Here is a 13,914-nt window from a genome sequence, read left to right as displayed (position 1 = left end):
ATATATCGTCATTTAGATAAAGGTAACCGTACCTAAACGTGTACACTTAGTTGGTTCAACAATAGTTAACCAATGGTTAGCCATATGAGCACTTTCATATCAACCTTATTTATCTTTATCATAACTAGTTCAAATGACTCAAATGAAACTAGTTAGAGAGTTATTCAATTGTTTATATTCTCATAGAAGTATACAAGACACAATTGAAGCAAAATAAATTTTGATTCACTCGAATCATTTCATGAACATTATAGCCACGGTTTGCAAAATTGCATTCCTTATTATATAAATGTATTAGTTCATGAACAAACCGATTTTAGAACATAACCTACTTAAGTATGCAAACGGGTACACATACCTAAGTAGCCGGACTGAGTTTGATTACGCCAGTACCCGTACAGGTATGCATACTACTTTACTCGTCCAAACTCCAGCAGAAATTCACTGAACTTGAACTTCCGCCGGTACGCGTACGGGTACGCATACTTAGTATCCGGACTTCCAACAACCAACCGGTACGCGTACGGGTATGCATACCATGGATCCCGGTTTTGGACTTTACACAAATGTGAATACACACTATGTTTATATCCAATCATGGTTCCATGTTCTAAACCCTCATTTCAGTCATTGAAACATTATTGGAAGACGACAATAGCTGTCTCATACAAACTATTAGCTTCAAAGCAATTTTCAAGTGATCAAATGATCAATACAAAACATTCCTAGTCTACATCAAATGACCTTCTCACACAAATCATGTAAGATGTTACAAGGCGATTTTCACATGATCATCTTTTGACTTCGTCAAGAATTAAAGATGAACTTGGTTAAAGCGAAAGCTTACCAACACATATTTCGAGAAATAGATAAGCAAGATAAACTCGGCTCGAAATACCAAATGTGTATAATTGAAGTCTATATAGCAATACGACCTTTTGTCTCAAATAGGAGATATAGTAGATAGACTTTTGAATGATAGATGAGTTCAAGTCTCCACATACCCTTTTTTGATGAAGTTCCACAAGTTCTCTTGAGTAGTTCTTCGTCTTCATTCGATGAATGCCGTGAAGTCTAAAGCTCAACTACACTTTCTATCCTAATCCGAGACTTAGCTATAAGAAGACTAGAAATCAAGACTTATAGTTTTGGTAACTAAACTTGACAAACAAGCTTGAGATAGCAACGCATGCGAGTTCAACCGAGCAGTTCTCTAACAATCTCCCTCTTTGTCAATTTTAGTGACAAAACTATCAATACATATCGATTAAAAAATAGATAAACTTTGTAGCTTCTCATCCAAATGCTTGATCTCCTTGGTTCTTCAACATTACTCGAAATCTTCGTCACTTCTAAGTACTCCATGATTCTAAAGGTGTTCAACTCAGCATCATAGTTGTTGAAGATCCGTAGCTATAACAGTGAGAAAACAATAGCTCTCAATCATTGTTATACAATGTCATAGTATTATTACGCAACATCAAAGTTCAATTGTATCACAACTTTGGCAACAAAACTATGGTGATATGTATCACTCCCCCTTAGTCAATACTTCATCTCACATGAAAACCACTCCCCCTTACATAATGATCCATAAACCATATGTATTTTTAGTGTGTGAAAATGCGGGGGTCTAACAACCACACCCAACAATTCGTTTGGCAATCTGAGAGGACTCACTCCAATACACAATCTAGAGAATCATCTAGACAGTTAGACTCAATCTAGAATAAAGTATATCAAAGAGTTTAATATCTCTAACTCTTAGTTCAATCCGCAATCAGTAAATAGAAATCTGCGAGCCCGATTGAATATAAGAGGAGTTACTTGAACGGTACCAAAGACCAATATTCAAGTGTCAATCAATCTAAATCAACAACCAAAGGTTGGATATTCTAACTGATTGATCTTAACGCACAACCTGTGATATTTTAATTATATGACAAAATATAATGCGGAAAAGAAATAACACAGACACCAGAATTTTGTTAACGAGGAAACCGCAAATGCAGAAAAACCCCGGGACCTAGTCCAGATTGAACACCACACTGTATTAAGCCGCTACAGACCCTATCCTACTACCAATTAACTTCGGACTGGACTATAGTTGAACCCTAATCAATCTCACACTGATTCAAGATACAGTTTAGCTCCTTACGTCTCTGATCCCAGCAGGATACTACGCACTTGATTCCCTTAGTTGATATCACCCACAACCAAGAGTTGCTACGACCCAAAGTCGAAGACTTGATAAAAAAATATGTCTCACACAGAAAAGTTTAAGGATTGAATAAATCTGTCTCCCACAGAAATACCCAAGAGTTTTTGTTCCGTCTTTTGATAAATCAAGGTGAACATGAACCAATTGATAAACCGGTCTTATATTCCCGAAGAACAGACTAGTATTATCAATCACCTCACAATAATCTTAATCGATTAGCGAAAAAAGATATTTTGGAATCACAAAAGATGAGATGAAGATGTTTGTGACTACTTTTTATCTTGCATATCAGAGATATAAATCTCAAGCCAATTTTACAATTGTACTCGTACGATAGAAACAGCAAGATCAGATCACTTAACTACAAGAGAAGTAGTTCGGTATGGCTTCACAATCCCAATGAAGTCTTTAAGTCGTTAACCTACAGGGGCTCGAGAAGAAACCTAAGGTTAAAGGAGAATCGACTCTAGCTATGCAACTAGTATCACACAGGAGGTGTGCGGATTAGGTTTCCCACTTTCTAGAGATCTCCTTTATATAGTTTTCAAATCACGGTTTGCAATCAATGTTAGCTTAGTAACAAAGCATTCAATATTCGCTAATATCTTTCAAATGTTAGATCGAACTTAGCTTGTTACACACAAATGAAATGTACCCTCATTTAGATTTAAATCGTATCCAAACGTGTACACCATGTTGGTTCAAAAATAGTTAACCGAGGTTAGTCATATGATTACTCTCATCAACCTTATTCATCTTAATACGAAACAAATGAAACAAAATCAAAACTAGCCAAATGAAACTAGTTAAAGAGTTGTTCAATTGTATGGAAAACACAATCGAAACAAAATCGGTTTGATTCACTTGAATCAATCATGAACATTATATCCACGGTTTGCAAAGATTGCATTCCTTATAATTTAAATGTTTAAGTTCATGAACTGACCGATTTGATAAAGTAACCAGCTTAAGTATGCGTACTTAAGCAACTGGATTTGAGTTGGTTTAGATTCCAAACTCAGCAGAAATTTTCGGTTCGAAAACTTCCGCCAGTATGCGTACGGGTACGCATACTTAAGGTGACTAGTTAAGAGCTTGTTAATTCCCAAACTCAGCTGAATTTTTCGGTTGGAAAACTTCCGCCAGTATGCGTACGGGTACGCATACTTAACCTGTCTCCTTAACCAATTTCGTATACACACATATGCATACTCTTGGTTACCGGTTTATGGATTTATACACTAATGTGCGAACACACTATATATGCTTGTATCCAAAGATGGTTACATAATCTCAACTCTTCATTTCAATCATTGAAACTTTCTTAAAGGATGACAATAGCCGTTTTCACACACTATTAGCATCAAAGCAATTTTCAAGTTATTGAAATGTCAACATGACTTTCGTCACGAGTAAAGATGAACATGGCTAAAGCGAAAGCTTTCCAACACATATTTCGAGAAATATGTAAGCGAGATAGACTCAGCTCGAAATCTCAAATGTGTATAATAGAAAACTAGATCGTAAACACGACTTATGTCTCAATATAGGAGATATAGTAGAAATAGACTTTCCTAGTGATAGATGAGTTTAAGTCTCCACATACCTTTTGTCGATGAAGTTCCACAAGCTCCCCTTAGTAGTTATTCGTCTTCAAATGATGAACGCCGTAAATTCTAAGCTCAACTACACAATCTATGTCCTAGTCCGAGACATCTAAATATGCTAGAAATCAAGACTTATTGTTCTGATCACTAACATTGACAAACATGCTTGAGATAGCAACGCATGCGAGTTCGACCGAGCAATGCTCTAACAATCTCCCCCTTTGTCAATTTTGATGACAAAACTATCAATACATATGGATTACAAAAATAGATAAAATTGTAGCTTCTCATCCACATGCTTGATCTCCTTGACATCTTCAACACGACTCGAAATCTTCGTCACTTCCAAGTACTCCAATGATTCCAAAGGTTGTAAGTTTAGCATCATCGTTGTTGAGGATCCGTAGCGATAACAATGAGAAAAAAAATGCTCTCAATCATTGTTATACAGTGTCATAATATTATTACACAGTATCAAAGTTCAATTGTAACTTTGACAATCATACTATTGTGATATGTATCACTCTCCCTTAGTCAATACTTCATCTCAACATGAAAACCACTCCCCCTTACATAATGATCCGTAAACCATATGTATTTGTAGTGTAACACATTAATTCTCCCCCTTTTTGTCAATAAAATTGGAAAAGGTACGAAAATTAGTGGGATCCTAATGAAATTTTCATAGAGATACTTCATGACCAAAAGCGAATAACATACCAACAAATTTAGATGCAATCATATAGTCGAAGCTAAATGCATTCATCAAGGAGTTTATAAAGATACAAGATAACCCCTAAAATATTCCACAGCCGCACTCCCCACAAAGATACGGAAATTAAGCACAAGTTCAAAAGAACTCTCCCCCATAAAATGTCATTCCCGAAAGAACAACAAAGGCGACCCTACTTTCACAAGAAAAGAAGTATTTCGTTGGATATAACCAAATCACATGAAAAACATGATTTTGTATCCAAAATTTCAATTGAATTAACCAAAAGAGATCCCATGATTAATTCAATCGGAATACACAACTAAATTAACCACAATAAGATGATCAATTCAATTGGCCATGCTCGACATAAGAGAACTTACGGAGCAGCACATCTAAATTAACCACGAGAATGATCAATTCAATTGGTCATGCTCAATCATAAGAAAACTTATGGAGCAACACAGTACATGCACAGAAATGTGGATCGGAGATCGACCAATACTGCGGAATAAACAAGGATTCATTCTATTTTTCATCACTATTTGCACAATGACATATAATAGACTTAATCCTTATAAACAAAATTTTCATCCTTTGTTTTATCATCCTAATGACATAAAGGCTTTAAATTTTGTTTGTCAAAAGTTCATTTTATTTTTTATCAACGCATTCATATCGACATAATAGAGATAACTTTTGACAAGTATGGGACAGTCACAGGTTCACGGACGTAAACAACATATCCCATAACAATTTGCAATATATAAAATCATAAAGATTAAAATTGCAAAAATCATCTTCCAAATAACTTAGAATTTAAATAAATAAATCTAAAAATATGAAGATGAAAACATTGGATATAGCTACATGTACTCTCAATAATGGCTATTCCAAACCCTAGTTATTCTTCTAACCAAAAACAAGAATAAAATTCTCGTAAGAAGATTTACTAGACATTGAGACCTCTGAAGAATTCTTTATCGTCCCGGAACTCCTTGTCGTCAACAGCCATATGAACATAAGGTTCGTGGAGAAACGAGTCAATTCCAACAAACCTTCTAGACTGATGATGTCGAACCAGGGCCTTCTGAATTTCAAGAGTTCTCAAAACAAGAGCCTCTATTTGTTGAATCTCCTTCCTTGTTTCCTTCAACTCTTGAAAACTTCTAAGAATTTGAAGGAACAACTCTTGGCTTCCTCATATTCCTTCTTTTTCTTTTCAAAGTTGGAGCCAACAGAGATTTTTCTTTTTCCTTTATGATTGATGGCTTAACAATCATATTAACATCTTTTCCATCAGAAGACATGATGCTTGGAGTATCCATATGTGTATGGGTTTGTGAGAGGAAATCACAATTTAAACTCAACAAGCAATCTTAAGATGAAAAGAGTTACAAAGAAGGAAAAAAGAATGTAGGGTTACAGAACCTTTATCCACACAGATTCACGCACGCACAATTACAACCCTAAAGAGAGTAGAATTGTCGAGAATAACCCTCTTTTATTGATTAAACAGGGAAGTCCCTTCCAACATGAAAGAATTCCAATAAAAAAATGGCAAATCTAAGAAAAACAACATCATATATATTTTTTTTTCTTAAAGCCTGAGGTGTGCACGATCTAGTCTCTTTTACACAGGCACGTGAGACAAGATCACAAGAACAACACAATCGAGTTGTGATGCGGTGAACAACAATCTGTCCACCATAACCTTTTTGAGAGGAATTCATAGACTCCTGTCTATCAACTTGTTTAGACCATACTCTTTTCTCTAGTGGTCTTGACCTATCTTTGGAAACTAACTTCTTTGAAGAAGATAAAATCTTACATACCTCAACAGTTTTTTGAACAAGTTTAAGCTTGTTTGCCAGGCGATTTGCTCTTCGTTGAAGTTTATTGACATATCTCATCTTGTGTTTGTACTTGAAACACTTTGAGAGTTCATGACCTTTGAGTGAACAATAAGAGCATGTCAATGGGTAAGCCGATTCAGACGCCCGAGATGTGTAAGCAGCTAAACACGGATTGGAACCTGAAAAATCAGACATAGAGTTTCCAACAGAAAGGTTAATTCTTTCTTCTAGATTGGTTGAATCTTTTTCTGGAAGGATATCAAGATTGATGTATGTATTGCTACAATTATCAAAATCAATATCTTCACAAAGAAGTGCAACACTTCATTTTTCGTCTTCATTAGAATCATAGTGATCAGACATTTCATCAAGGGTTGCAGCAAGACCTTTGTTCCCAGTATATTTTTTACGGTTTGGACACTCATTGGCAAAATTACCAAAACCTTTACACTTAAAGCATTGTGGCATATCCTCGTCATCAGCCTCATCAGCATCCCTGTTTTTAGGAGGAATGCATTTATGAGGTTTAACTGGTGATCTAGGTTTGTCTCTGGAAAACCGTTTACTTCTCTTCAATAGAAGATCTCTAATCTGTCTCGTGATCAAAGAGACTGACTTGTCAAGATCTTCATCTGATGAATCAGTCTAAGAAAACTGTCTTGTGATCAAAGAGACTGACTTGTCAAGATCTTCATCTTATGAATCAGTCTAAGAAAAATCATCCTCAGAGACGCAAAGACTTTTACTTTTGTCAAGTAATTTAGTGTTCCTCTATGCTTTGAAGGCAACATCATTTCCAACTTTGGATGTATGCTCATGATCAAATATCTTTAGCTTTCCAACTAACGTATTTCTGGAGAGAGCATCAAAGTTATTTCCTTCAACGATGGCATGCTTCTTAGAATCATATCTAGATGGAAACGATTTGAGAATTTTCATTACAATGTCCTTTTCAGGAATAGTATTACCCAATGCAAAAGATGCATTAACAATTTCAGATACTTTGTGATTAAACTCATCAAATGAATCTTCATCTGCCATACGAAGGTTTTCCCAATCGGAATTTAGGTTTTGAAGCCTAGCTTCCTTCTCACTGGTATTTCCTTCGAATACGGTTTCTAAGATATCCCAAGCATCTTTAGACCAAGTGTACATTGTCACATGGTACTGAAGATCTGGGGTAATGGCATGTATGATGGCTGTTAGAGCATAGCTCGGTCGACCTGACATGCGTTGCTATCTCAAGCATGTTTGTAAATGTTAGTGATCAAAACTATGAGTCTTGATTTCTAGCCTACATAGCTAAGTCTCGGACTAAGATAGAAAAGTGTAGTTGAGCTCAAGGACTTCATGGCAATTCATCATACAACGACGAAGATCTACTCAAGGAACCGTGGAACTTCATCAACAAAAAGGTATGTGGAGACTTGAACTTATCTATCACTCAAAAGTTTATCTCTTCTATCTCCTACTTCTTATGAGACAAAAGTCGTATGCTATATAGACTGGATCATACACATTTGATATTTCGAGCCGAGTATATCTCGCCTTTCTATATCTCGAAATCATGTGTTGGTAAAGCGTTTCTCTTTGATAAAGTTTATCTTCACCTAGTGATGAAAGTCATGAAAAGTTTCAATTACTTTGAGAATTGCTCTGACGCAAAACAGTCTGTGAATAACGGCTATATAACGTCCTCTTTGCCGAGATTTTCTGCTGAGTTTGGAAAACTCCACCGGTTGTCTTAAGTCCGCGAACTTGTTTGTGAGCTTAAGAGGTTATGATCTAAAGATGTGCTCTGAACATGAAACTTAAATTACTAAGGAATTCTTTATGCAAACCGTGGCTATAAAGTTCATGAGGCAATTCAATCGAATCGAATCATCTTTGTTTCAATTGTGTCTTGTGCAGTTACATAAGATCTCATAGCAATTGAACAACTCTCTAACTAGTTCATTTGAGTCAATTGAACTAGTTATGGTGAAGAAGAACAAGGTTAATATGAAATGCTCATATGGTTAACCTTTTGGGTTACTATGTTGAACCAACATACACATACACGTTTGGGCATGGTTTTCACAAACCTAGTAAACGTCTACCCAAGTGTGTGTGACAAGATAAGTTTTCGATCTAACGGTTGAGAAATATTAGCTTGAATCTAAATTAGGTTTTCGTCTAACGGTGAATATGGATTGGTTTGTAACTAAGGCAAAACCCTTATTTGAAGACTATATAAAGGAGACATCTAGCATTGTGCAAAACTAATCCCCACACGTCTGTGTGATACTAGTGCGCTCGCTAGAGTCGATTATCCTTTAACCTTTGGTTTTCTTCTCTAAAACTAGGTTAACGACTTAAATATTTCATTGGGATTGTGAAGCCAGACCGATACTACTTATATCGTAGTTGTGTGATCTGATCTTGCATCATCTATCGTACGAGTACAATCTTTGATTAGCTTGAGATCGTGAGAGTTCTCCGATAGGCAAGATAAACAAGTCACAAACATCTTCGTCTCACTGTTTGTGATTCCTCGACAAACCGCCTGTGTAGTCAGGAAGGGTTGTAGAGAGGTGATTGATTAATCTAGGCTGTTCTTCGGGAACGTAAGACCGGATTATCAATTGGTTCATGTTCACCTTGATTTCATATCTTAAGACGGAACAAAACCTAGGGTTTATCTGTGGGAGACAGATTTATCCTTTGATAGACTTTTCTGTGTGAGACAGGTTTGTTTATTTTCAAGTTTGCGATTTTTGGTTGCAGCAACTCTTGATTGTGGGTGAGATCAGCTAAGGGAATCAAGTGGGCAGTATCCTGCTGGGATCAGAGGCGTAGAAGTAAAATTATACCTTGGATAGGTGGGAGACTGATTGGGGTTCAACTATAGTCCAGTCCGAAGTTAGCTTGGAGTAGGCTAGTGTCTGTAGCGGCATAATACAGTGTGTATTCAATCTGGACTAGGTCCCGGGGTTTTTCTGCATTTGCGGTTTCCTCGTTAACAAAATTTCTGGTGTCTGTGTTATTTCTTTTCCGCATTATATTTTATACAATTGAAATAATACAGGTTGTGCGTTCGTGATCATCAATTGGAAATCCAACCTTTGGTTGTTGATTGATATTGATTGATCCTTGGACATTGGTCTTTGGTACCGTCCAAATTATTCCTTGTATTTGATAAAGACTCGCTATTGATTTTAGCTTGAGTAAAAATCAAATCAAGAGAGAGATATTAACTCCTTGAGATACTTTTATCTAGATTGAGTCTGACTGTCTAGTTGATTCTCTAGCAAATTATTTCGGAGTTAGTCCATACAGATTGCTAAGCGAAATATTGGGTGGTGTTGTTAGACCCCTGCTTTTTCAATTGGCATCAGAGCAGGAAAACACGTTTAAGACCTAACAAGTCCGTATTTGTAGCGATCTGAATCTATGGACAGAGGTGCTATCTCTATTAACATACCACCAGTCTTTGATGGCTCAAACTACTCAGCATGGAAAGTTGCAATGTGTGCTTATCTTCAAGCATGTGATTTTCAAACCTGGGTATGTATTGTTAACGGCTATAATCCTCCGGTTAATACAAAAGACAATGTATCTATACCAAAGGATGTTGGTAGTTATAGTCCTGAATAATCTCTTGCTGCAATGCAAAACTATTTTGGATTAAATGCTATCAGACAGACCGTTACCCCAGATCTTCAGTACTATGTGGCTACTTGTGCTAAATCTAAAGAAGCTTGGGATATCTTAGAAACTGTATTTGAAGACAAGAAATACGTTTCTAAGAAACATGCCATCAATGTAGGAAACAACCTCAAGACTCCTTCCAAGAATTCCTCCTGTGGACAAGTGACAATTCGTGATCCAAATTCTGTTCAAACCTTTGCACTCAACGCTGTTTTCGAGTTAAGTAAATCCTCTAACTTATCTTGGGATGATGAATGTTGTTCATCTGGTTATCGGTTCAATAAACCGTTGTCAACAGAAAGGATCAAGGATTTTATAAAGAGGAGAGTTAGATGTGATAAACATTCCCTGTCAGCTATTGCTTCTAAAGATTCTATGGAAGATAAATCTCTTTGTGTCGACGTCTTGAATACGTCTGTTGGATGTGAATCTACAACTTTCGCGGCAGAAACCTCCATACACTCAAAATCTGATTTAGAAATTGAGTCTGACACAGAGATTTTCGATTTCTTGAACAAAGAGGTCCTTCAAGATAATCTTCAATTCAAAGCTTTATTGAAGAAACTGGAATCTTTAATCCAAGTGAAAGATCTTGAGATAGATTGTCTTAATGATCAACTCACCAGGACCATTTTTCTAAAGGAAAAAGAGACTAATACTCTCAAAGATGATCTTCAACGATTATCTGGAAGTTCTGATAAAATCTCAGCAATGTTATTAGGTCAGAAATCCTTTGGAAACACTAATGGTTTAGGATATAAGAGCAAGACTGCAGGTATCTTCAACCATGTTCCTAAGTGTCATGGGAAAACAAAGGCTTGCAGTTAGGATAAACCGAAGGCACTTCAACGAAGAGCAGATCGATTATCAAGGAAGCTGAAACTTGCTCAGAAGACCGCCGAGGTATGTAGGATCTTATCTTCGTCTATGAAGTTGGTTTCCAAAGATAGAATAAGACCATTTGAAAATAAAATATGGTCAAATCGTTTTGATAGACAAAGATCAAAGGATTCCTCCCATGAGGAAAAAAATGGACAAATCGTTGTTCCTCGCAACACAACTTGATTGTGTTGTTGGGAAAATCTTGTCTCATGTGCCTGTTCGAAAAGAGACAAGATTGAGTGTTGATCCAGGCTTCAGAAGAGTTTTTCCTTCTTTTCTTAGTTTTGTTATTTTTTTTGTCTATCAAATAAAAGAAAGGGTTATTATCGACAATTCTACTCTTTATAGGGTTTTAGAGTTGGGCGTATACGAACCTGTCAATAGGTTTCGAACCCTACTTTCCTTTTTCCTCTTGACATCCTATATAAGACTGCTTGTTGAGTTAAGTGATTCAATCACACAAATCCAGTTGTTTATAACTGTTCTCAAAGCACTATATCGCCAGATGGAAAGTATGTCAACATGATTGTTAAGTCTTCAATCAAGGAAAAAGAAAAATCTCCTGTCTCTAAGTCCCTGAAAAGAAAAAAAAGGAATACAAGAAAACCCAGGGCCGTTCCTTCTAACTCTCAGAAGTTTTCCGATGTTCTTGATGAGTTAAAGGAAATAAGAAGGGAGATTTATGAAATAAAGACGTTCGTGTCTAAATCTTTGGAAATTCAGAGGACCCTAATTCGACCTCTTCAGCCAAGACAGTTCGTGGGTATTGACACTTATCTCCGTGAACCTTATGTCCTGATGGTTGACGATAACAAGGAGTTCGGGAATGATAAAGAATTTCGCAAAGGAATTGTTGCCTAGTATATATTCTTTTCGGATTAGTTGGAAGAATAACTAGTGCTTTGAATAGCGATGATTGTGACTACACATAGCTATTTTTGTTTTCATCTTATTATGTTATTTTTTAGGTTTATTGGTTTCTAAATTCTAAAAATATTTGGAGGATGATGTTATTGCAGTATTGATCGTTATGATTTTGTGATATTTCAATTTGATTATGGGATATGTATTGTTTGCGTCCGTGAACTTGAAGGTCCCATATTCCGTCAAAAGTAAAGTCGTTCTTGAATTGGTATTCGTATTAATGAAAGGACGAATGGACTTTCGACAATTACAAAAGTTATGCCTATGCAGTCATGTATTTGATGGAAAATATGATAAAATCTTTTGTTTGACAAGGATAAAGTCTATTATGTCATTATGATGGAAAATAGAATAGATCCTTGTATGCTATCCATGGTATTGATCTCCATTGATCCATTTTTTTATGTTTTACCGTGAAGGCTCCATTGTGTGTCTTATGTTGAGCACGATACAACTAAGTCGATTATTCTTATTGGCTTTGATGGTTGTTCCATAAGATGCTATATGTTGAGCATTATGAACTAAATTAATCATCTTTGTTGGTTATTTAGTTATTTGCTCTGAAATTCTTCTTTTATCGAGCTAAACTTTTGACAATTAAATTGATTACTTTCGTGATTAGTTTGGTTGTTTGTATTCCAATTAGATTAATTATGGGTTCTCTTGTAATTAGTCTAGTTGAGTTTTCATATATTCCACAAGTTCTTGTGTTGAGTATATGAACGGCTATACTAATCATGTTCTATTGGTTGATGTAGTCGTGTATTCCGTAAGGTTTTTCCTTATGTTGAGTATGTGAACGATTAAGTTAGTCGTCTCCGTATGATTATCTTAGTCGTAGCTCCGTAAATTTAGTTATGTTGAGCACCTTCAATTAAATTGGTCACTTTGTGGTTTGATTTAGTTGCGTATTCCAATTAAATTAATCATGAGTTTTCTTGTGATTAATTTGGTTGAGTTTTGGATATAGAAAATCACTTATATGGTCCTTGGTGTCCAATTAAAAAATCCTTCTTTTCTTTCGAAATTAAGGTCGCTCTTGTTTTTCTTTCGGGAATGACATCAAATGGGGGAGAGTTCTTTTGAACTTGTGCTTAATGGTAATATCTTTCGGGGTGTGCGGATGTGGAATTTTATAGGAGTTATCTTGTATCTTAAAACTCCTTGATGAATGCATTTAGCTTCGGCTTTATGAGTGCATCTAAATTAAGTTGGTATGTATTTTTCTTTTAGTTTATGAAATGTCTCTTGTGGAAATTTCATTATGATCCCGTTCATGTACCTTTGCCAATTTTATTGACAAAAAGGGGGGGAAATATTGTAGTTCACACTACAAATACATATGGTTTTTAGATCATTGTGTAAGGGGGAGTGGTTTCCATGATCGAGATGGAGTATTGACTAAGGGGGAGTGTTACATATCACCATAATATTATTGTTAAAGTCGTGATACAATTGGACTTTGATGTTACATGATAATACTATGACATTGTATAATAATGATCGAGAATCTCGATTTCTCTCATTGTTATAGCTACGGATCTTCAACAACGGTGATGCTAAACTTACAACCTTTGGGATCATTGGAGTACTTGGAAGGACGAAGATTTCAGGCAACGTTGAAGATTAGACTATGGAATAGGAGCCACTAAAGTTTATCTTTTTTGTATTCCATATGTATTAATAGTTTTGTTACTAAAATTGACAAATGGGGAGATTGTTAGAGCATAGCTCGGTCTACCTCGCATGCGTTGCTATCTCAAGCATGTTTGTCAATGTTAGTGATCAAAACTATGAGTCTTGATTTCTAGCCTACATAGCTAAGTCTCGGACTAGGATAGAAAAGTGTAATTGAGATCAAGGACTTCATGATGATTCATCATACAACGACAAAGATCTACTCAAGGAACCGTGGAACTTCATCAACAAAAAGGTATGTGGAGACTTGAACTTACCTATCACTCAAAAGTCTATCTCTTTTATCTCCTACTTCTTATGAGACAAAAGTCGTATGCTATATAG

The sequence above is a fragment of the Papaver somniferum genome, chromosome 5, assembly GCF_003573695.1.
Source record: "Papaver somniferum cultivar HN1 chromosome 5, ASM357369v1, whole genome shotgun sequence".
NCBI classification, from domain to species: domain Eukaryota; kingdom Viridiplantae; phylum Streptophyta; class Magnoliopsida; order Ranunculales; family Papaveraceae; genus Papaver; species Papaver somniferum.
Note: the sequence above shows the minus strand (reverse complement) of the source record.